The sequence below is a fragment of the Streptopelia decaocto genome, assembly GCF_964273445.1.
Source record: "Streptopelia decaocto genome assembly, chromosome: 2".
Taxonomy (NCBI): domain Eukaryota; kingdom Metazoa; phylum Chordata; class Aves; order Columbiformes; family Columbidae; genus Streptopelia; species Streptopelia decaocto.
In genome coordinates this window covers 130,467,498-130,488,805 of record NC_138655.1, presented here as the reverse complement: position 1 = coordinate 130,488,805, position 21,308 = coordinate 130,467,498, and the positions used below count along the sequence as shown (strand labels likewise).

At 37.1% G+C, this 21,308-nt stretch overlaps 1 long non-coding RNA gene across 1 annotated transcript; it reads left to right on the top strand.

The window, feature by feature from the left end:
• Positions 1–101: 101 nt before the first annotated feature.
• Positions 102–15,188, top strand: LOC309436986. Its single transcript, XR_014183451.1, has 3 exons — positions 102–205; positions 13,133–13,249; positions 15,070–15,188. It is a non-coding gene; the product is annotated as an uncharacterized lncRNA (long non-coding RNA).
• The last annotated feature ends 6,120 nt before the right edge of the window (positions 15,189–21,308 follow it).

Here is a 21,308-nt window from a genome sequence, read left to right as displayed (position 1 = left end):
TTGTCTTTATTTTGTCCAAACAGTGCCACAGTCAAACTGATAACCTGCATCTTACTTGCTTCAGATGCCACATGAAGTGATGCAGAAAGCTATCAGTGCCATGAGGAAGACCACAGAAGGCCTTGGAATGGAGAACAGAAAGAACCTTCAGTTTGGGAAGCTGCCTCAAACACCACTCGAGCATACGGTAGCATTTATAGAAGAGGTATTTATAGCCAAATACTTGTAATAAAGCAGTAAAAACAAGGATGAGGTTTTAACTGGCAGCAGAGACAAGTGATGCAGCATAACTCTTACTAAAAGAAAAAAAGTGACTCTTTAAAAAAAGCAGCTACTCCACTCTCTATAGACTCCTCAGAGACGGCTTGCTGCTGGAGGCTTACTTCTGTGTGGCGTGTCACTCTTATTTTCATTTTGTTGCTTTTCCTATAATGCATGTGACTGCTGTCATCTGAATTGTTTGCAGCATGAGGTATATATTCTTTCCTGTGCTCAGGTGTCTAGAGCCATCTTCGATGCAGCGATAGTTGTTGTCCTTCTTGTCCAGTCTATGTCATTGTGAAAGATGAGGGATGAGTCACTTCCCTTGTGGGCACCAATGATGAACCGCCTCTCCTGCAGGAGCCGCAGCATGGGGGAACTGCCACACCAGCACGCAGGGAATCATCACCTCAAACTGACTCTCTGCTGACTATATGATGTAAAAACAGTTTATTAAGTCACACGATTAAAGGCTTTTACAGCTCATAAAGGAGGAAAGCTCCTAAGAGGGCAGTAATAAACAGAAGTAGTATTTGGTTTTCTACCAGTTTTCCCAAAACTGTGCTGATTCTGAAATGTAAATCATAGGAGATTCACATACAGGATTTCAAAACTCAGCTTAACTCCTGATAACTCTTATAAGACATGAAAACAAGTATTTACATGAGAAATTCTTAAAGAATAAGGCATAAGTAATTAAATCAATATATGTGCAATTTCTTTTAGTGTTTATGTCTTAAAGTTGCATAGAAACCTCTTGCTTTATTAACAACACTGTGTAGTAGACACTCAGAGTTAGGGCTGTGTACAAAATGTCTGGGTTTTCTTTGGCTTGTTAAAGTTCTGGGAATAGAACAAAATATTTCATTTTGAAGTGTAGCTGAGTCTACATGAATATCTTTAAAATATTACAGAGAGGCCATAACCCAGACCAGACTCGTACCTTTCAGTAAAAATTCCCTTCAAATTGCACTTGAAGCTCTGCTTTAAATTGACAGCGGATCTATGCTTGGTATGAAAAGGCAGTGTCATGAAAGCAAAAATTGTCGTACTGCTCTTTGCAGGTCCTGAGTCACATCTGTGTTTCTGACCTCTATTATTTGGGACTCTTTCTCAAAATTTTGAAAAGCATTGGCTCATCAAAATAACATGTTTTGAATGGAAATATCCTACTTCTGAGTAAGTTTCTGTATTTACAGATCCCAGGAACAAATTCTGGATTGAGGAAGAGACCAATATTCAGTGATTCATGTCCATAGTTGGGATGCAGGAAGCACAAATTTAAGACCAGGACAGCCAAACAGATTTCACGGAACGCTTACAGTTCTTATTGCTACAGTTCTATAACAAAAATTGACATTTCAAGAAGGGTATAAGTGTGTGCAATTTATGCCACAGTATTCCAGATACTGTGTATAAATACTGGTGGCAATGACAAAAAGAATAGTTTTCATCTTCTGTCCTTTAGTACTTTGTTAGCAGCCTTCAGATTTCAGGCTGGTCATTATCTCAGCAGTTTGATCTTGAGAGACAGGAGTTATGAATAGGGGCAGGGAGAGAACGGCAACTCTCCTGCCAAGAAGGAAATCTCTTCCTGATTGTAGCCCATGACAAAACTCCCATCAGCTTCAAAGGAGAAGGATTTCAAGCACAGCAACCTGAATGCATCTGAAATCCACTGCTGGGCACTTTGGAAAGGTCAGGTTTTTTGTTGTTTTTTTTTTTTTTTTTTTGAGGATTAGTGAGGAAGAGAAAAAGGCTGAGGGCAAATCGGGGCTGGCTTAAAGAGAAGAGGAAGTTGACAACTAAGTTTGCAGTTCATTGCTAAATCTGTGTTTATTAAGGAAGCTGATTTTTGTGAAACCTGATACAAGCATTCAGCTGGCTTAGGTATTTCTGCTTAAAATGAGAGTGGGATTATTTCTGCTTTGGTTTGATGTTATGGAAACAAATATCTAAGATGTACTTGTCACAAACAGTATCTGTAGCACTATTGTGGCTGTTTACTTAACTAGCATATTGTGCAGAGAGAAGCCAAAATTTCCCAGCAGTATCACCTGCTGGAGTTTTCAACTTAAATATCTCAGAACTTCCAGTCTCCATGTGTTGCTCTCCTGTGTTATAAAAATAATAGTCTTCAGCAAAAAGTGCTTAAAAAATATTTTTAGAACAAAATATATTAAAAACTTTTGCAAAGAAGAGATAAAGTGAGAAATGAAAGAGTAGAGATTTTCATGTGAATTTAGTGCTTGCTCAGTATATATATGAGGAGTTTCATTTATAGCCTTGACTTTTAAATCTTATCTCTAAACTCCAGTGACATCTCATACTGTGATTTTAGTGTTCAACAACAGCAAAATAAACCCCCAAAATGTCATTTTTGCTCATCCTTTCCACACTGGAGCAAACCCAAACCCTGTCAGATTTATGAACGTTGGGAAGTTTAAGGAGTTTATTATGTTAAGGGTGCATAACCTCCTTCATAAAGCCACAAATGAACTCATTAAGTTAATGTCAGCTTTACGAGTCTCTAAGGAGCGTGCAGCAGGGTAAGGCATCGCCTCTTCATGGGTGAGATGGGAACTGGTCCGAGTGGGAGATCTGGGGAAGGCTTTGAGGAGGGGAGAGCTGGTGTGGGCTCCACCATGCTGGAGCAGCTGGAGGTGCTCCAGTGCAGTCCTGGAGTGAGTGCGAGCTCCAAAGTGCTGAAGAAACCGTTTGTTACTCTATCAGGGCCTAATAAATTAGGTCTCAGGAGAGGAATTAATGTCAAAACAGATAAACAGAAGCACCGTGCTGCTCATCCTAGCTTCTCTGGCTTGTGTTTTTGCCCACTTGCTTACACAGCACAGTTCAGTTATAAGTGCAAAGCAACAGGTATGCTGTGGCTGCACTTGTGCAATTCATGTCTTCACCATGAAAACAAGCAAAAATAAACCCTGAAAGTGAACCTCGGGTTTGTAACTATTTATGCAAGAGCAGACTTGCACCACTATTTTCCTTATTGCTTCCGTTTGTGTTATTTTTCAGTTTTTTGTTTGTAAATAACTCTGGCACAGAGAGGAGTAAAAGAGACACAGTATAGATGTAGCAGCACATCTTTAACTGCACTGAGTTCATAGCAAGAACTCTGTCTCCCTGAACTCTGTCACTCAAAGGTTGCTCATCTATTCTGATGTTTTGCAATAATGTACTTTTAGCCTTATGAGGGCCTGAAGTGACTCAAGTCCACACACTGATGAAGACATTCCTCCAAGAAGCTCACTTGGGATGCTGGTGTGAAGTTTAATTAATCTATGGCTTTGACCTAATTCAGCAAAATAATTTCTGTTTGAGCACATGCCTAATTTTAAGTGTCATAACAAACAATAACATGCTGCAAGTTTCTACATGCTGTCCTGAGCACAACCCTGTACTGACACGGTTTAAGAAACAACGTGGAGAGAAGTTAGGAAATGTTTAAGTAGTGAAAGAAGATGAAGAATTTAAAATAGATGTGTGAACTTGAAAAAAAATCATAATCAGTGTTATGCATTTGCATCACAGAAAATATCTTTCAAAAGGATATCATGGGTGCATATTTCTAGGAAATAATTTTAAGTATGAGCTTATAGCCTGCAAGTAAACTGCCTTTAAATGGTATATACTAGTGGCTATTAAACCATGGAAAGCAGGGTTTGTGCTACTAAAAGGATTTGGTTTTCCTGCTAGGAAAATACTGGCTATAGGGGAATACAGAACTGTGCTTGCTTCCTTCTTCCCCTACTTGCAATCTGTTTCTGTTTTCTGAGGGAAGGAGGAGATAATACAAGTGGTGTAAACTTCTGAAGCTGCTCAATATTAATTTTCAGCTGACTGAGAACTTTTACTGTCCAAAAACATAATTTCCATCTACAGTACAATTTGACTGAGATTCAGGTAGATGTTAATGTGGCTAGAAAAACAAGATATAGAGCTGATTTTGATTCAAATAGTCAGAAGTTTGAGAAGCATGGCTTGGGCTAGCTTGTCTTTCTCAGATTTAAATGAGCAGTTTGCAATGTGGCACCAATAGCCAAGTTACTGTTATTACTGATTTGTAATAACAGTACTGTTATTTCTTCTGCTTTGCCTCCAAGTGTTAGTACCTATTCAAAGCAATAAGGAAAACCATAGGTCCTGGCCAGGCTGTGTTTCCTAAGATATGGAACATCACATGGAAATCATGTGAAATAAAACACAAATTTTGAAAGGACTGGTGTCAGGAAGAACTCCTCTTCCCATTCTCATAGTTGGAGCAAAGACTGACTTGCATCACATATATGCTGAAAATAAGTAAGGAAAGACTACTGTGTGACCTATGCAACACAGGAGAGGAAAAAAGAAAGGGGGAAAAAGAGCTCGTTTTGGTGGTTTTGAGTCTCAGATGTAAACTGGTAGTAAATTGCATGAGTGAGAAAGTAATTAAACAGTGTTCCCAACATAGTATTTATATTACTCCATTTTTTCTAAGCATTGAAAGGTGTTTTAATGTCATTTCTGTGCAATTAATGTATTTTAAACATTTTAATTGCTCTGTCATATGAAAACGTGGAATTACAAGAATCTATATTTTCGGTTTATTAATTTCAAAAGCAAGATTTAAGCTGTCTGTAGAGTCACCAGAATCGCATGAAGCTGTGCTTCAAGAGTACACAATAAGGTTATTCTGTTGAATTACCTTTTAAATGTGTTTCCAATAGATTGCATTTCTCTGTTTCCTTGAGTGAACTGTACCCTTATCATAAAAGGCCTCATCATTTTCAATGAGATTGGTACTAATCTGAAAGGATGGCATCAAAAAGGAGCGTGGCACTTATCATTGTCATATGCGTCTGTTACATATAACAACAGCAATAACATAAGTCATGTCCCAGAGAACTCACTGTTTAAGTAAACCAAAGGCTTGATTTCAGTTTAGGGCTGGCTGTGTACAGAGATGATTGATAATCAGTGGTTGAATAAGCAAAGATTTATAATCCTGTCAATAGCAAATGATTTTGAAAGCCTTGGACAGGGTCAGCTCCTTGTTGTATGTCATGGCAGTGAAGTAGGTGTGCCAGGCAGAATAGCTTAAGTGTGGACCTGAAACTGAGGGAGAACAGATGAATTAGCTTAAATGAAGGGACTGAAATGGGAAAAATAGAGTGCAAAAGGAAGAATGTAAACTCTAATGTTCCATTAATATTTTATTAAAATGCTTTGCTATATATTATTTCCCCTATTTGTAAAGGCTCGCAAAGTGTAATAAAAAGTTATTAAATAAAATCTATTTAACGTTTATGTTAAACTCTCAACATCCATTCAAACACCAAATTGCCATGTAACTTATTTATTAGAAAATTAAACAGTAAAATGAAGATTTTTCACATCTGGAATAATTTCAAGGAACTGTTCAAAGGTTCTACTGCCAGTAATTTGTGAGAAGGTGCTTGGCCATAATTTTGTTTAGTAAATAAAACTGGAGGTGTGATCTGTGTCTTCATAAACAGCCTTTTTAGATCTGCCTTCAAGGTTTTTTCTTATGGTTTTCCTCTGATCAGAACGAAATTCCAAAGTTCAGTGTCGTTCATCCTTAAATGTAAAGGGGAATGAGGAGAGAAGAGCTCTGTACAATCACAATACTGTACTTCCCTTCTTTTTCTATGCTTTTGACAGGTGGCCTTGATCTTTAATTGCTTGCTTTCTCCTTTGTTAAATTCTAGCTTCAGAGTCCTGTTGTTCAAAAAATTACTAAGATCTTAAAGGCCAAAGAAAGCAGCTATTATCCTGTTTCTCAGGACTTTTTCAAGGAAATAGAAGATGGTAAGGGTGGAGTGAACAAGATGTACATTTTGTCTGTTTATATGTTTGTGTTACAAAATATGGCAAGGCCCATTTTGCCACTCTGACTTTGCACCATCTTCTTCGTCACATGTTTAAACTGGACATTAACAGGCTAACTTATAAAATTTTCATTGAAATTCATTGGAATGCCTGTCAAATTATTGCACTCTGTTAGAAGACAAGCGCTGATGGATGGAACCTGATCTCAGCCCAAAATGGCATGTTTTGAAGTGGTGCCAAAAAGTTTGGATGGAGCCATACATAATTCTTAGCTTGTAAGGCTGGGAGAAAGAGAGGGCAAGACATGCCTAGGAGGGATGGCAATATGAACTAGAAGAATATGGCAGGGGGAGATAGAATGAGAACTACGACCAGGAGAAGGTTTTAGTTCCCCCACCCCTCATCTGCCAACACTACTTGCATTGCCTTAATTAAAGATATTAACCTTATGTGTTTGTGAATCTGTAATAAATGCAAGTTATACTGGTTTGGGATAAAGTAAGAACAACAAAAAACAATCTATAGTCCTGTCCTCATCACTACTCACCCTGGCCTCCACCCCTGCTCCCAGCTTACTGCATGCAGACAGTGTTATCCATGAATCCTGGTTCTCTCTTTCAGGTTATTCATGTTACTGTCCAGAATTATACATTAGGTACACATGTGTCCTAGGTTTGATTCTGAGTTTGAGGGAAGCCCTCTAGTGTTAATTTACTAAATGAAAAAAACTAGAACTACTTACGTTGGCACTTCTGTATGTGCTGGCACAACATATGCTATGTGAGAATTAGTAGCCGAAGGCTCTGTAGGTGTTATGGCAAACAGGTGAATACGTTTCCAATATAATTTTATTGGGGGAGAAAAGTCCCTTCATCATTATTTGTTGGAAGTTCACTGTACAAAAGTTGATAAATCAGGGTCAGTCTAGCTGGAGGGACTTGTAACAGGTTGAGTATACTATGGGAGTATCTCAAAAGTGAGAGATGCATGATGAGATACTTTACAAACTAGGATAGTTAGGGATAACAATTTTAAAAGATAATACATATTATTTTTCTGTTCTTATACAAAGTGGAAAGTAGCTTTATGACTCATATCATGACTGAATTTTTAAAAGTTACTTTAAAAAAAAATTTCTTCTTCATTCCATGTAGTCTAGGTTGTATCTTTCATCAGAAAAATCTTTTCAAAGGAGAAGCTGAAGAACCATTGGAACATGTGTGAAAATAGCTAAAACTACCTTAGAAAGCTTTAAGAGTTCATTCTTTACTCGCAGAAAGAGATTGCAGAGTTATTTCACCTGTGGCAAGAAATTTAAACCATGGGATTCCAGATCTGAGATGTTGTTTTCCAAATCTGATGTGTCCCTGAACTGCTTACTGAAGATTGAGGTATTACCTATCATCTATGTTGCTGGATAAATATAATATCTGAGATACGTGGGCTATTCTCAGTTATACAGACAGCAAGACTCAGGTTTCTAATATCTAGAGTGCAAAATTACAGTGTGTAGGAAAAATTAGGAGTGTTGAATAGAATGCTGTACAAGGAGCAGACTAGTATCAACAGTAAGAAAAATGAAAAACATGTTTCTTAAATCCTGCCTTTCCCAGAATTTTGAAAGCTGCTTGAGAAAAGTGCTGCCCTTCACATGCAGCCCATGGCTGGGACTTCCTCCCTAGCACGGTGACTGCATCTGTTTATTTCTAAGAACGGAGAAGGAGTCATCTGTTTATAGCTAGAAAAAAATGTGGTGTTTTAGGCTAGTCCTTGGATGAGGGAGTACTCTTCAGCTCCCCTTTTAAATCTGTGCCAAGAAGCAAGGGAAGATGATAAATCTGAGGCTGGGAAAGGAGTGTAGAATATTTTTTCTAATATTGTGGCTAGGATAGCTGTATAAGGTGGGAACAGCTTATGGTTCCTGCTCCTGGGGCCTTTTTTAATGCTTTCCTGAGCCTGGAAGCAGTTGCAGGAGGAGTTCAGACTGGCTGCTGATGAGGGTGCTCTTCTGGTTTGCTCCTGAAGAGAATAGGTGGTATGTGTTTCTAGACACACAAGGAAATAGTTATTTCCATCCCTTTGGGGCATGAAACAATTACTTCATTCAAGTGAAATCAGAGACCACAGAAATTAACTTGGCACATGTTGAAAAGGAGCATGAAGTGGGTTCAATCTTACTCCTCTGAGAAAGATTTATGTTTAATTTTCATAGCAACATTTTGTGTTATGATAATAAATCATGTGTTTATACAGGAACGTATGTGTTTAGTAGTACTTCCCCTTTTTAATCTAGGCTTTTTTAATCTGATAAAATGAAAATGGAGTTAAATTTGTATGTTCTATGGGACGATTAGCTTCCACTTGTCTTTTAATCCTATAAGTGGCTCAACCAGGGTAAAGCCTTACTGGAATTACCTGTTGTTCCTCCACTACTGTTTTGTATTAATTATTTAAGATGGCACAGATTTTAACTTCTCACTCTGCCAAACTGGAAGAGAGAAGGTCAGATGAGGCAAAAAGCATCTAAACCGTAAGGTTTGATACTGTTTTTTGTACAGGCATACCATTAATTAATGTTTATTAATTTAATATAGGAACCTTTAATTGACCTGTTGGAATTTCAAGAGTTGGAAAAGCTGGAGTTTGGTGGAACAGCAGGGAAAATTTTAAGTGGGCATGTCTGCAGAAACAATGAAGAGTTTCTGGAAAGCTGTGAAGTTTTCAGAAAGAGAGCACACAATCATCCAGATTATAATAACATGGTAATATTGTACCCCGCGCATGGGCATTTGTGCTGTTATTTTCTTGTTTATTTTAAAATGTCTGTGAACTTGAAGGTTGTGAAACTGGGAATTATATAGTGCTGAACAGAACTAGACATGAGATGACTGCGCAGCTGTGTTCAGTGTCTCCCACTTCTAGTTAAATTAGAAATTCATTTTCTTAAGAAAAGAATTCTGGGTGCTTTCTCCTGATTAGATGACAGAATTATTTAGAAGTGCTACATGTAGAGAAGCATTCAAATGACTCTTACCAAAGAAGTCTAAGAGAATGAAATAAATTTGGAGAAACTGAAATGAAATCCCCCTCCTCCCAACACACACACATTGCCAAAATTAAAAAAAAAAAAAACAAAAAAAAAAACAAAAAAAAAACAAACAAACAAAAAAAAAACCACCCAAACAACAACAACAAAGGGTTATTAATTACTTTTTGCAGACAGTCAGTTCTGTGAGCTTTTTTTTGTGACTGTTAGGGTATAATTTATATACAGTTCTAGTGTAAAAAAATCAGTTGATTCTACTTGAAAAATAGAGAAGTTTTTAAAAATGATTGGTATATAGTGAAGTCTTGCAATAGTAGTTAAAATAGTTCTTAACACAATGCTCACTAACAGCCACGGTACGCATATCTGATAAGACAGAAAGAATGTTTATTACTGTTCATAGAAGCCTTATTTGGTTGTTTTAAACATTTTTGGTGTTAATTCATAGCTAGACCTATCTGTGAAGTTGGAAAATGGTGCTTTCTGAAGGATTTAATTCACTTTTAACACAAATTCAGATATAGAAGCATCCTATTGCATCATGTGGTCGGCCTTGGTGCCTGCTGGCTGGAACACTCGGCTGCCTTCAGAACAGGCTCCGCTCCCAGCGCAGAGGATGCTTTCAGCTTTATGCATGGGGAGGGGAATAGAGGTGCCTAGTGACTGCCCCCCTCACAGGTATGGCCAGCAGAACAGCAGCCAAATTCATTCTCCCTTTTGGCCCTGGACCCACTGTCTTTGAGAATGGGGAGGTGTTGATTAAATTTCTCTGGAAGTGAGTAGGCTGGTGAGCCCCCCCATCTGTCCCCTCACAGGTGTGTGCCCCAGCCAGGGCACGTAAGGCAGAAGCTGGGGAGTAACAATGCCCCAGTGCCAGCTGCAGATTTAATGGGTGCCCCAGGATGACTCTCTTCTTTGCCATCCTAATCCAAAAGGTCACCATCATAAGCACGATTCAATCACCCCAAGTAACTGACATTAAAAACATACTTTTTTCTAATCTGGTTGCTGAATGCACTTCATTTAAATGAAATTCTGTCTCTCTGTTGGATGACCCCCAAAATCCTCAGACCAGCTGACTTTCCTAGGCGTGTCCCTGCCATTTTGCTGTGCTCCTGACACCTGCTTACCCACAAGCCATACTGGATTTGCACAGCTGCAGACAATGAGGAGGTGGGTTCAGCCTCTCTGATGGGTGTCAGCTTTGCTGGCATTCAGCTCAGACCTACTGCACAATGTTTTTGGCCGCACAGTAAGGAGAAAGGAACACATGCTTTGGGTAAAGTGTTATTTTAACAAGCAAATTTTTCTGAAATCTTAAAGTTGCTATTAAAATAATAGATATTATTAATAGTGTAATTATTAGCAGAACAGAAAAATGTACTGTTCTGTTAGATGTGGTAGGAAATATATTCTGTGTGTATGCATGCTGATTTTTCTTGCAAATATGTGGCTTAATCCAGGTAATTAAAAACCCAAAGGAATAGTTGTAAACCAGATTTGAACTAAATAAATGGCACAGGTTTAATTCATGAAGAAGCCTTGCAAAGTTGTTAATATCTCTGGTACTGCTTTAAAATCCACAGCAAAGCTTCCCATGTTTTCAGGTTAGGACTCACTATATTGTGCTTCTCAATTTCGTCACTCTTGATAAAATCCCTTCCCATTCATACCAAACTCCTGCTAATCACCACACAAAGCTACAAAGCAGCCTCAGAAAGTATGAGTGGCAGCAGAGACCTACTGCTGGTTGTGTGTTTTGGTTTTTTATTTTGGCCTGCCTTCTGAGGCAGCAGGATGCTCGGAAGCATCCTTGTCTGTAGGAGATGTGGTTTCAAGACACCCCTTCTCACATCTGTATGTAGTTCGCCTGGTTTTGCATTTACTCCTATGAAGGTTTCCCTACATACTCAGTACATAAATGTAAATGGTGCTGAGACACTGGAATGATAGTTTTAAGATTCTGGTTAAAGTACAGCAATTATCATATTTGGCCAGATGTAGATTGTAAAGTGGTTTAAGTGGATAAGTTTTTGAGGCAGTGAGTCCTTCCTTAGTGACCTGGCTGTCTTAGGACAAAAGAAGCCTTTATAGCATGTATCTGGATGATCATTGTGGATTGTAAGCTTGTTGACTTTCCAGCTTATTGTGAAGTAAAGCACAGTCAATGAGTGTTAGTTTTCAAGTTTGAGCCATTCTTAGTCATGTATGGCAGGCTTAATGTTGACAGAAGTTCAAGTGGAATACCAAGCACCAATTACTGTGCTATTTTTACTGTCATCAGTAAAGCGGGTTGTTTTTTTTTTTTCCCAGTTTCTTCAGAAACTATTCGCCTTTGGGTTTGACAGTACTAATCAGGAGGTTTATCAAACAATAGCTGTCATCTTATAGCTAATTTGTTTGTCAGAAGCTTCAAAGTTCATGCTATTCAGTGTATGATGTATGAATAGTGTCCGCATATTTCCAAAAACCAGTTTCACGTGCTTCTGAATAGGCAATGTGAGGTGTTTGGTTCATATGTGGATGCAAAGGCCCAAAATCCAGAACAGAGCACTGGTCTGGTTGGTGGCGTGACAATGGGGGTTTGAATCCAAAGAGGAGTGAAGGATGTTTAGCTTTCAGAGCACAAATATGGACTTCTCAGAGTGATTGCCTTACAAGCATTCTTGATGTGTTAAATATATATATATTTTAAATATATATCACACCCAGTCACAGAACTAAATCTGAGTTTCTTTATTTGCTATGGAGAAGTGCATGTAGTTCATCCTATCATATGTTTTTGTTATATATGTGGGGGTTTGTGCAGTGTGTTTAAAGAGAAACCCAAACAAACAAAACCCACATTAGTTGAGGGGTGAGTGGGTTAGAAAAGAAAATTGTTAAATAAACAAGTTAATTTGATATACCTTTCTAAAGATGCTGCATTTTATTTAAATATCCATATTGGCTACTGGTACTGCTTTTTACTTATTTTTCTAGTGTCTTGCAACAGAATGGAGATACAGCCAAGCTGTAAAGAAAAAAAAAAAAAGGAATATTTTCTCAAAGATGATCAGTGTTTAATATATTTTACAAAGGGACAAGTGTAGCTTTACATGGACATGTTACTGCTTGTGTTACAGGAGCAGGCAGAAGATGCTGGAGCTCTCCCTTTAGAGCCAGCATGAAGTTACATTAATATGGACCTATGTTTTCTGGTCCAGTATTATTTATCCAAAAGACCTCATTTGTGGCCACGGTTAATCACCTTGAGTATTAAAAAAGTACAGCTGTGCTATAAAAAAAAATGACTGTTGTTCTGTTGCCTAATACATGTGGTAGCTGTGGATTCTTAATCTAATTAAATGTAACAATGAGTCAGAGTCAAAAGATACTGTTTACTTAGTGAGTTGACTTCAAGTGTCTGAGTAGCTCAAGTCTGATGCTCATAATATCCTACTTAAGGATTATAAACAGAGATAATTTGGGCTTGTAAAAACTTGTTGGGAAGTCCTTTGTTTAATGGGAGGGTTAACAGGGTGAAACAGCATAAAAGTAAGGAGTGATATTACTTGACATAGGTGTCTGTCACTCTTATCAAGCTTCCTAAACAAAATATTTTAATAATTTGTTTTTTTTTAAATGTCTATATCACTAGTACACACATGTATAGATCTTGCACTGCTACACACACATATAGATCTTACGCTGTTATTTAAAAATAATCTGTATTGCTAAGCCAGTACTTCAGTTTCTAATTCAGTTTCTGTAAAAAAAAAAAAAAAAAAAAAGCATCACTGTTAGGTAGCACTGATCAGCTCATCAGTTAAAATAGTACTGAAAAACCTGAAATAAAATAATCTCAGAAGCTTGTTCAGTGACAGAGGCCAGCTGTGTGTTTAGTGTAACCATATGCTGCTCATTATCTTTTCTCCCTATTTTCTTCCTACTGAAAAGAAATGCATTTTATATGTTTTTATTTTTACTTTAATATTACAGGAGTTTGAAGATGATTATACTGAATTTAAAGCCCAAATCCTGGATCCTGACAGATGTCCTGCCTCAGTTCTTTGTATAGGATTTCATGACTGTTCAGGGTTAGAATCCATGTTCAAGGTCAGTATCCGTACATATGAATCTGTTCTTTATTATTAAAAAAATAGTTTTGTGCATTGTTTAAATTATACTTTATATCTAGGTAAGATAGTTGTGAATGGAATGCCCAGAAATACTGACTAACATGTATTTCAGTTGCAGAATCAAACTGAGTTCTTTGATTCTACGATCATTTTAATGATGTTCTGAGTACAGGTTCTTTCCAGAGGTTAACTAATGGCTGAGGCCAGATTCATAATTCAAAGAAACAGACAGATGCCCCACTCGCTGACATTCAGTATTTGCACTTGACTGCACAAGGTATGGAGAATCTCATGGATGGCAGGTGCATCCAGACTTTCCATCCAGGGTATGGCATAGTTGGCCTGGGTAGCTGGAGTGTGTTTCTGCAGTAGTACGAGTTATTCTTAGGCAGGAATAGTTCAGATGTAAGAAAGGGAACAACTGATCAGCAACAGTTCTTCAAAATACAAGTTAGGAGTTGTCCTATGTAGAACCTGAGTAAGTGATATCATGTTATTAAGAAAGAAGTAAGTATGAAAGATTGTTAAGGAGAAATCTCACCTTTTAATGACCATTGATGAGGTCTCCAACAGAGTACTGTGCGCAAGTATAAGCATTACAATTCAGGAAAGATGATCTGTTGATGGTTAAAGAAGAGAAGACAGAACAGACATAAATCTTCAAATGCATTAAAGACTTCTGCATACACGAAGGAAATAATCTGTTCTCTACGTCCAGAACATAATGAACTTAATTTAAAGTACAGAAAGTTCAAGTCTGATGACTGGGAAGACCACTTTATGCCAAATGTAATGAATCGCTAGAAGAGATTGCTAGGGGAAGTTACAAGCTCCTCATTATTCAAAAGTTTCAGGGAGGGCTAGAAAAGCATCTCTTGGAAATGGCAGAGGTATAGCACACCTCACCTTGGGGCAGGAATACAGTCTACTCACTCTTGAAGTCCCTTTTAGCCATACATGTCTGTGGCATTGTACGCATTGCACTCGAACTGTGTCAAATTATTGCAAATTAGTTGTGGTAAGTACAAGGCAGTAATGATAAACACAACTACAAATTTTGTGCAAATGAATTTCCTTTAGGTTGTTGCTTTTGGCATTGCTAACACTTAAATGAGTATCTTGCATTTAATGCTGGCATTTACCCCATTTGTTTCTAAACTTATTTTCTTGCTGAATTCAGATAATACAGTATTAAATCTATTTTTTCAAAAGGCAGATAACTTGTCTTTAATCATAGCAAAAAGAATGGAAGATGACTTATCCTCAGAGAAACCACTTCTGCTTCCCTCTTGTTTGGTAATTTTTTTTACAGCAGTAGGGTTCCCACCCATCAAAAAATGAACATATAATTAAGACTGTATTGGTGTGAGACACTGGAGGAAGACCCTACTGACTTATGAGAGAGACTATATCTGGAAAAAGGAGAGAAAACAGATAGGTTAGAAACATGCAGGGTAGGATTTAGAAAGAATCTTGAGTGTGGGGTAGATGCCTGGGTCTGGAAATCCTCATTCTGTACTTTCTAAGATCTAAGCTAACTTTTTTGTTCTTTGGCATTCTAGAATTCATCTATTTAGCACAATTTAAGAGCTTATTTGGAAATATGTGGTCTGTTTATCAGCACATGGCACATAACCATAGTATAGCTTGGTACAGTTCCAATACTTCAGAAGAATTTTGGATGAGATATCAAATAGAGAGTAGAGTATTAAAGGAAGAGAATTCTGATGCTTAATTTGTTTTCTTTTTTGCTGTTTTTTGTTGTTTTGGTTTGTGTTTCTAATTTTTATTTTCAAGCTCTTAGCTATCTTTGGAAGCTTTCTACAAAAATCAGTCATGATGGAGATATTTAGCCCAAATTACAATATTTGATTGGAAACATATTATGAAGAACTGAGTAACTGCAGATGTATACATGATGAACACCTTAAAAAGGTATGCCGCAATGTGAAAATAAAAAGTTATGTTCTTGTTGGTGCATAATGGCTTCGTTTCTGTTCTAATAAGTAGGCAGAAAAAAGAATGGAATAATTAACAAAAATATACCAGTTACTTCAGTAAACCTTAAATGGTCTAAAGAACTGAAGGAACAAATAGAGACATTTTGATCCTACTCTGCCTCATCTGTAAGTGTTCATAGTCACTGATTTAGTGGAAAGTTAACAGCCCTTAAATGAGGCATCACTAATCACTAAACAAGTGTGATCTGCATAATATGGTCTCTTACTCCAGTAAATTTAACATCCATGTTGTGCGTGTATACAGTTCAAAATTTCTGGTATATTCTGAACACTTCGTGTTTCTGCATTGAAATGTACTCAGTAGTGCTCTCAGAACTTATTTTCAATAACTGTAAAAGATTTGCACAATGATTGTTTGGATCGGTCAACACGACAATCTAGATGGTCTTTTGAGGTCCCTTTCAATCCCTAACATTCTGTGATTATGTGAATCACAGAATGTTAGGGATTGGAAGAAAGAAAAATATTATTGTTCTATGGTGGCAAGACATTCAAAGATAATTATGTGGGACTTAGACATCCAAGTTATGTGAAAATTGTGTCCCATCTCTTCCTTCTCTCCTGATCCTTAAGTAAACGTGCTTTTACATGGCAGCACAAGGAATGGAAAGCTCCTGTAGGAGTATTAGACAGACATGAATTAAATAACAATTAATAACAATTCCAGCTGTTGACTACTGACATTGCTAATACACAGAGGGTGTATCCTCCTTTTTGTCTAGAGAAGCATCTGCATATGAGAGACCTTTATGTGGTCTGTTCTGGTAGATGCACTACACTGTAAAGAGTATTACATACAATTGGGTAGAAGTTCAACTGATAGTTTTAATCAGATAATCTAATTAGTCAATCTGAAAACATCTTACCAGTTTCAGTAAGTTTTCCAGTCCACAGTGGAATTTCTGTTTCTCTGTCAATGTGATCCAAGCCAGATAGAAGGGATGACTAGGAACATAAATGTCGGATTTTTGACATGTACCTTAAACTAGTGTTCTAGTTACTCTGAAGTGACTTGGATTCGGGCTTATTGTTGTTCTACTTTCTTTTGACACAGACAAAGAACCTGTCAGGTTTTTTTCCCATCCTAATGGAATGGTGTGGGGGGTTTGTTGGTTTGTGGGTTTGTTTGTTTTTCATTGTTTATTGTTTGGGTTTGGTGTTTTTTTTTTTTTTTTTTTTTTTTTGTGGAGATCCTGGGGACACTTGTAGAATGAGAAAGCTATTTCCAGGTCAGCTTTCTATATTTTAAAATAAAGCAGCAGGAGTGGAGCTGTTTTACTGTGTGGAAGATCCCCAACATATTTCTGAATGAAGTTTTATGAGAATGTACATGAAATTACTGAGTTCATTAAGTAAATGATCCATAAAATTAATTATTTTAGAGTTGACAAAAATTCGAGTAAAAGCTATGACGTAAGAGTATAGCTTGTGGTTAAATAAATCCTCCACTGTTATTTCTTATTCATAGGCAGGTGCTTGGGTATCCTCACTGTCAATATACACATTTTACTGATACATTTCTGCCATGTGAGATACTGTGATATTTTTTCCTTCATGATGATGTTACCCTATTAAATTGGAATTGCCTGAAAAAATGAATGCTGTTAAGAAGAGAGCTGTGTCAGTAAAGCACAAAGTAACTCCTCTTCAGGCATCTGAGGTTGCAGTTATCAGAAGAAAATGCAGTTTAGTTGATGTATGTTGGTTTCTGTGGTCAATCTTTTTTATCTCTGGGTTTTTTATGAGGACGTGATCAATGACAGGTGTCATTACCTGTGTTTCATCAGGGTAAGCAGATGGAATTTGTTTCTTTTTTTTTCAAGAAGCTGGTATAATTCTAGCAATACCAAACCTAGGTTTCTCTTGCTTCTCTTCTAGTGTTGCATATACTCACCGATAAAATAAATAACAAAAATGAGAGTACTTGCTCATATTCTTTATTCATGTTCTTTTAAAAAGTCAGCATAATGTGCATAATGCAGTAATCTAAAGTGGATTATTTAGTAGATCTTTTAAAAAGATTGTGAAGAGAGTTTGTTCATATTTGTACAACTTTAAGAAGAAGTGGTTTAGTAAGTTAAGAGATTTATTGTAAGAGTATAATTGTTTTCTGTACCACTTTTAATTTTATGGTTCAAATGTAGAGTTTTTCATAAGCCTTCTGGGTGCTTTGAAAGACAATGCAAATGCAGCTTTTTAACCTCTTTACAATAATTGATCTCAGCTTTTCTTATATTGAATAATATATACGGGATCTGTGGATTTCACTGCCAGGTTTAGCTAAGCTCAATATACACTATAACTGTGCTTTTTTGAGTGCTCTTTTCCTATTCAAGGTTAATCAAGAGCTTGAAATGCTGGAAAATGAAATATTACCAACACAGGAACCCACAAAATTATTTGAAGTAGCTATTCCAGGCTATAAGCAAATGAAATAATGATAAAAAGAAGTGCAGTTGCTCAAGAAATTTGGAATATTAGTGTTTATATTAATGTAAGATTTTTGAAAAAATATAAAGTTAGACTATATTCTCAATTTTATATTTTAATTTGATCCTATAAGTGTTTATAGTTTGGGATTTGTGTTGTGTGGGGTTTCTTTTGTTTTTTTGTGTTTTTTTTTAGAAGTTTAAAATACTGAATATTTTCATGTTGCTTTTGTTTTTGAAATTATAGTTGCTGTGTTTTAGGATACTCAGAGCGAAAATATCTCTGTTCTCGAGTTAACCAATTTCAAGATAATCCCAAAGCAAAACAACCTTCGTAGTTTCATTTTTGGCCTTTTTAGTGCAAATAACTTACATGACTAATTAAAATCAATGAGTAAAAATTCAAAAAGCCAGAAAATTCCACTTCAGAACTGAGAATTGTACATTAGAAGACTGTAGAAGACAAGAAGTAAGAGTCCAGAAAAATCAGTGTATAGACCTGTATGGGCAATCAGCCTTGTAAAGTTCTCTTTGCCTCTAGAAGTTTTTTTCATAGGTAAGGTTAAAAATACATGCACTAGATTTTCTTTCCATAGTTGTTTGCTTAGCATTTGTGTTACCAAGAGGGGGTGCAGGGCAGTTTCTGCCACATCTCTCAGGTGTATCTGTATTATCAGTAGATACAGGTGTGTGTTTAAAAGCACAAGAAGGGTATGTATGTATACCTGTCAGATACTGAAATATTGCAACTGTTTAAATGCTTGGGTTTTGGGTTAAATTTTGAGGAGATGGATTATTTTGTGTACTTTTAGGTAGTAGGGGTGTAGGGTTGAAAAAAATAAGGTTCAGGAGCTGTTGCTGTGTGACTGGCTTTACCCTGTATCCATTTATCTGTTACGTAGCAGAAGGTTGTCTTTACCAAATGTTGTTGACACTTATCTGTGCTTTCTGCTTCAGGACAGCATTGATGATTGGGCTAAAACCCAGTGGAGACAGATTAATGTGGAACAGATGGACATGGAGCTCAGAAGCTTTGCCAAGGCAGGTTCCATAGCTGTCTCCTTCTGCAATTTATCTGTCTTGGTGCCACCCCTTTCTCACTCTTCCCTCCCACTTTGATGTTTCAGTGGATTTATTGCTTGTATCCAGACTGAATGTTCTGGACATATTTTGGTTTGGGAGCTTTCCTTCAAAACTTTATTCTTCTGGATCAGTTTGCAGTCCCTGTGGAGGTATTATACATGGTCAAACCATGCTGTCGTGCCTCTGAATTGAGGCAGTACATGAAAGAATAAAGAAGGTGGGGTTTATGACAGACCCCACTAGAAGGAAGGCATTATTTTGAGAGACAGATGAAATTTGCAGAAGTTTATCTGCTCTGATCTAAGACATAGCTCCAGAGTGTTGGAAGTTGCAGCAAAGATGCTCCTTTCTGTTTTAAGTATTTTCAACGTTTTGTTGATATTAGCCCTGCAGAAGACAGTTCCCATGAGACAGGGGAAGTATGAAGCAAAAATAACAACAGAGACCCCCAGGCTATTTGTAAGACACCTACAGAACAATAATAATTGAGTATGAAAGGAAGTCTTTAACCTAATGGGTATAAAGTTTCTTTTTCTTTACACATTGATTTAATTCAGGAATAAATAGCTTTCATCACATACCCAATCAGTAGTGCTTTAAGAGAAGAATCAGACATACAGCAGATGTCTTGGCTTAAAATGCTTCAAAATTACAACACTCTACTTAGCTCGTTGCAATACCAGGGGTCATATGCTGTGATAGGGGTGGTAAAAATGAGTGTTGAGATAAGTGTGTTCTCCTTCTGCTTTTGCATCAGTCGCTGGGCACATATGACAGGTTGTGGAATAGAGAAGGTGCTGATCACTGCCCATGAGCTGATCGCTTGTGTCATGTTCATCATGCTTCGGTGTGCATGAGGTCTCCCTTATACTTTTGAATGGAGGCTTTGAATATATTAAATTTATTGATACTTTTATCTCCAATAAGAAAATTGGACTTAATTTGTTGGGCTGTGGTAAAGTAAATGGCTCTGATCCAACTGTAACAATAAAATCACAGTGCAAATGCAGTGTTAACACAGTTCCATTACTTTAAGTGCCATACTGGAAAGTACATTTCCAGAGCCTTTGCATTATCTACCACATAAACTACTGACTCCAATAAAATCTTCCCTAGAATTGTATTATTTACAGCTGTCCCACACATCTGCACATGCAACAGGAAAGCAGAGTTTTCTGACAAAACCCTTAAATTTTTCTTAAAGTTATAAACAAGGTGGCTGTCAATGGGAAGTAATTATTGCAATTATTTTAATCCTTTATTAGAAAATGCGGTCTTTGGATAGAAAAGTTCATTCCTGGGATGTGTATAGGGCCTTGGACTAAAAGGCCAAGAATCTGATGTCATCATGGAGCGCAACACTGGAGTTGCAAAATGCTGCAATCAGAGACAGACACCAGTACCGGGTCACAAATGTGACAAGTGTAAGTATTCAGCCAGAGATACCCTTGAGATGATCTTTCATTCTCTACCCATAGATGCAGCAGGACTGTCAGCCATGTGGTGAAGACACTTCTGCCAACTCTTCAATGTGTAAGTGGAGCAGAGATTGAGGTTTCAGACAGAGGCATCTTGTGGGCTGAGAAGTGAATCTGTGGTCCTTGCTCAGAAAAAAAAAAAAAAAAAAAAAAAAAAAAAGACCAAATTATCTCAAGAGAACTAAGAGAACTATGGTTGAAATTGATGATCTTAAGGATCTCATCCAACCAAAATGATTCCATGATTCTAAGGCAGACCTGGCTTGTTAAATTAGAAGGTTCTTCCACACCTGACTCTTTCCCTGCTGAGCCTGAAAATAGCAGTAAGCTTGAAAGGTTCTCTGTCTTGTCTGGGACAGGGGAATACTTCCCAGTAATAATTAATGTTAAATATTTATAAGAAAACCAAGCGATGTGGCTAGAAACTTTTCTGGATAGAAAAAGAGAACATCTCTTAATAGCGATCAGAGGAAATGATGGGCAGAAGGAAATGGAAGGTAAGGAAAGAAAGGCCACCTGAAGTATCAGCCTACTAATATGTTTTTAAGAATTTGTGTGTAGAGAGACTACTGACCTGACAGCAGGTAGGAGAAAGAGAAAAAAAAAAGAGAGGGGTGCCAGAACAAGGAAACATTTTACCCGACTGTTGATCATAGGGCTGGAAAAGTAAAGAAGTTTGTATGAACAAATAACCACCACCACCACCAAAAGTTATTTTAATTTCTCAAAAAGACTCCCAGAGATTTTCTTCCTAGGGTATAACATGGGCAGGTTGTTGGTTTCCAAATTTTGAATAAAAAGTGTTTTAAACATTTTGGAAAAAAAAAAATAAATTGAAGCTCAACTTTCAGTCATTCCAAAATGAAATAATCTGGAAAGCTGAAAGAAAATCACAGAAGAGTGTGAGTATAACAGAATATTTCTACTCCAATATACCAAATATTTTTCACATACAGTTTAAAAAAAAACCACATTTATAATTATTTTTAGTGCCAAAGGCTCCTAAACAGGCCTAGCACAAGCTT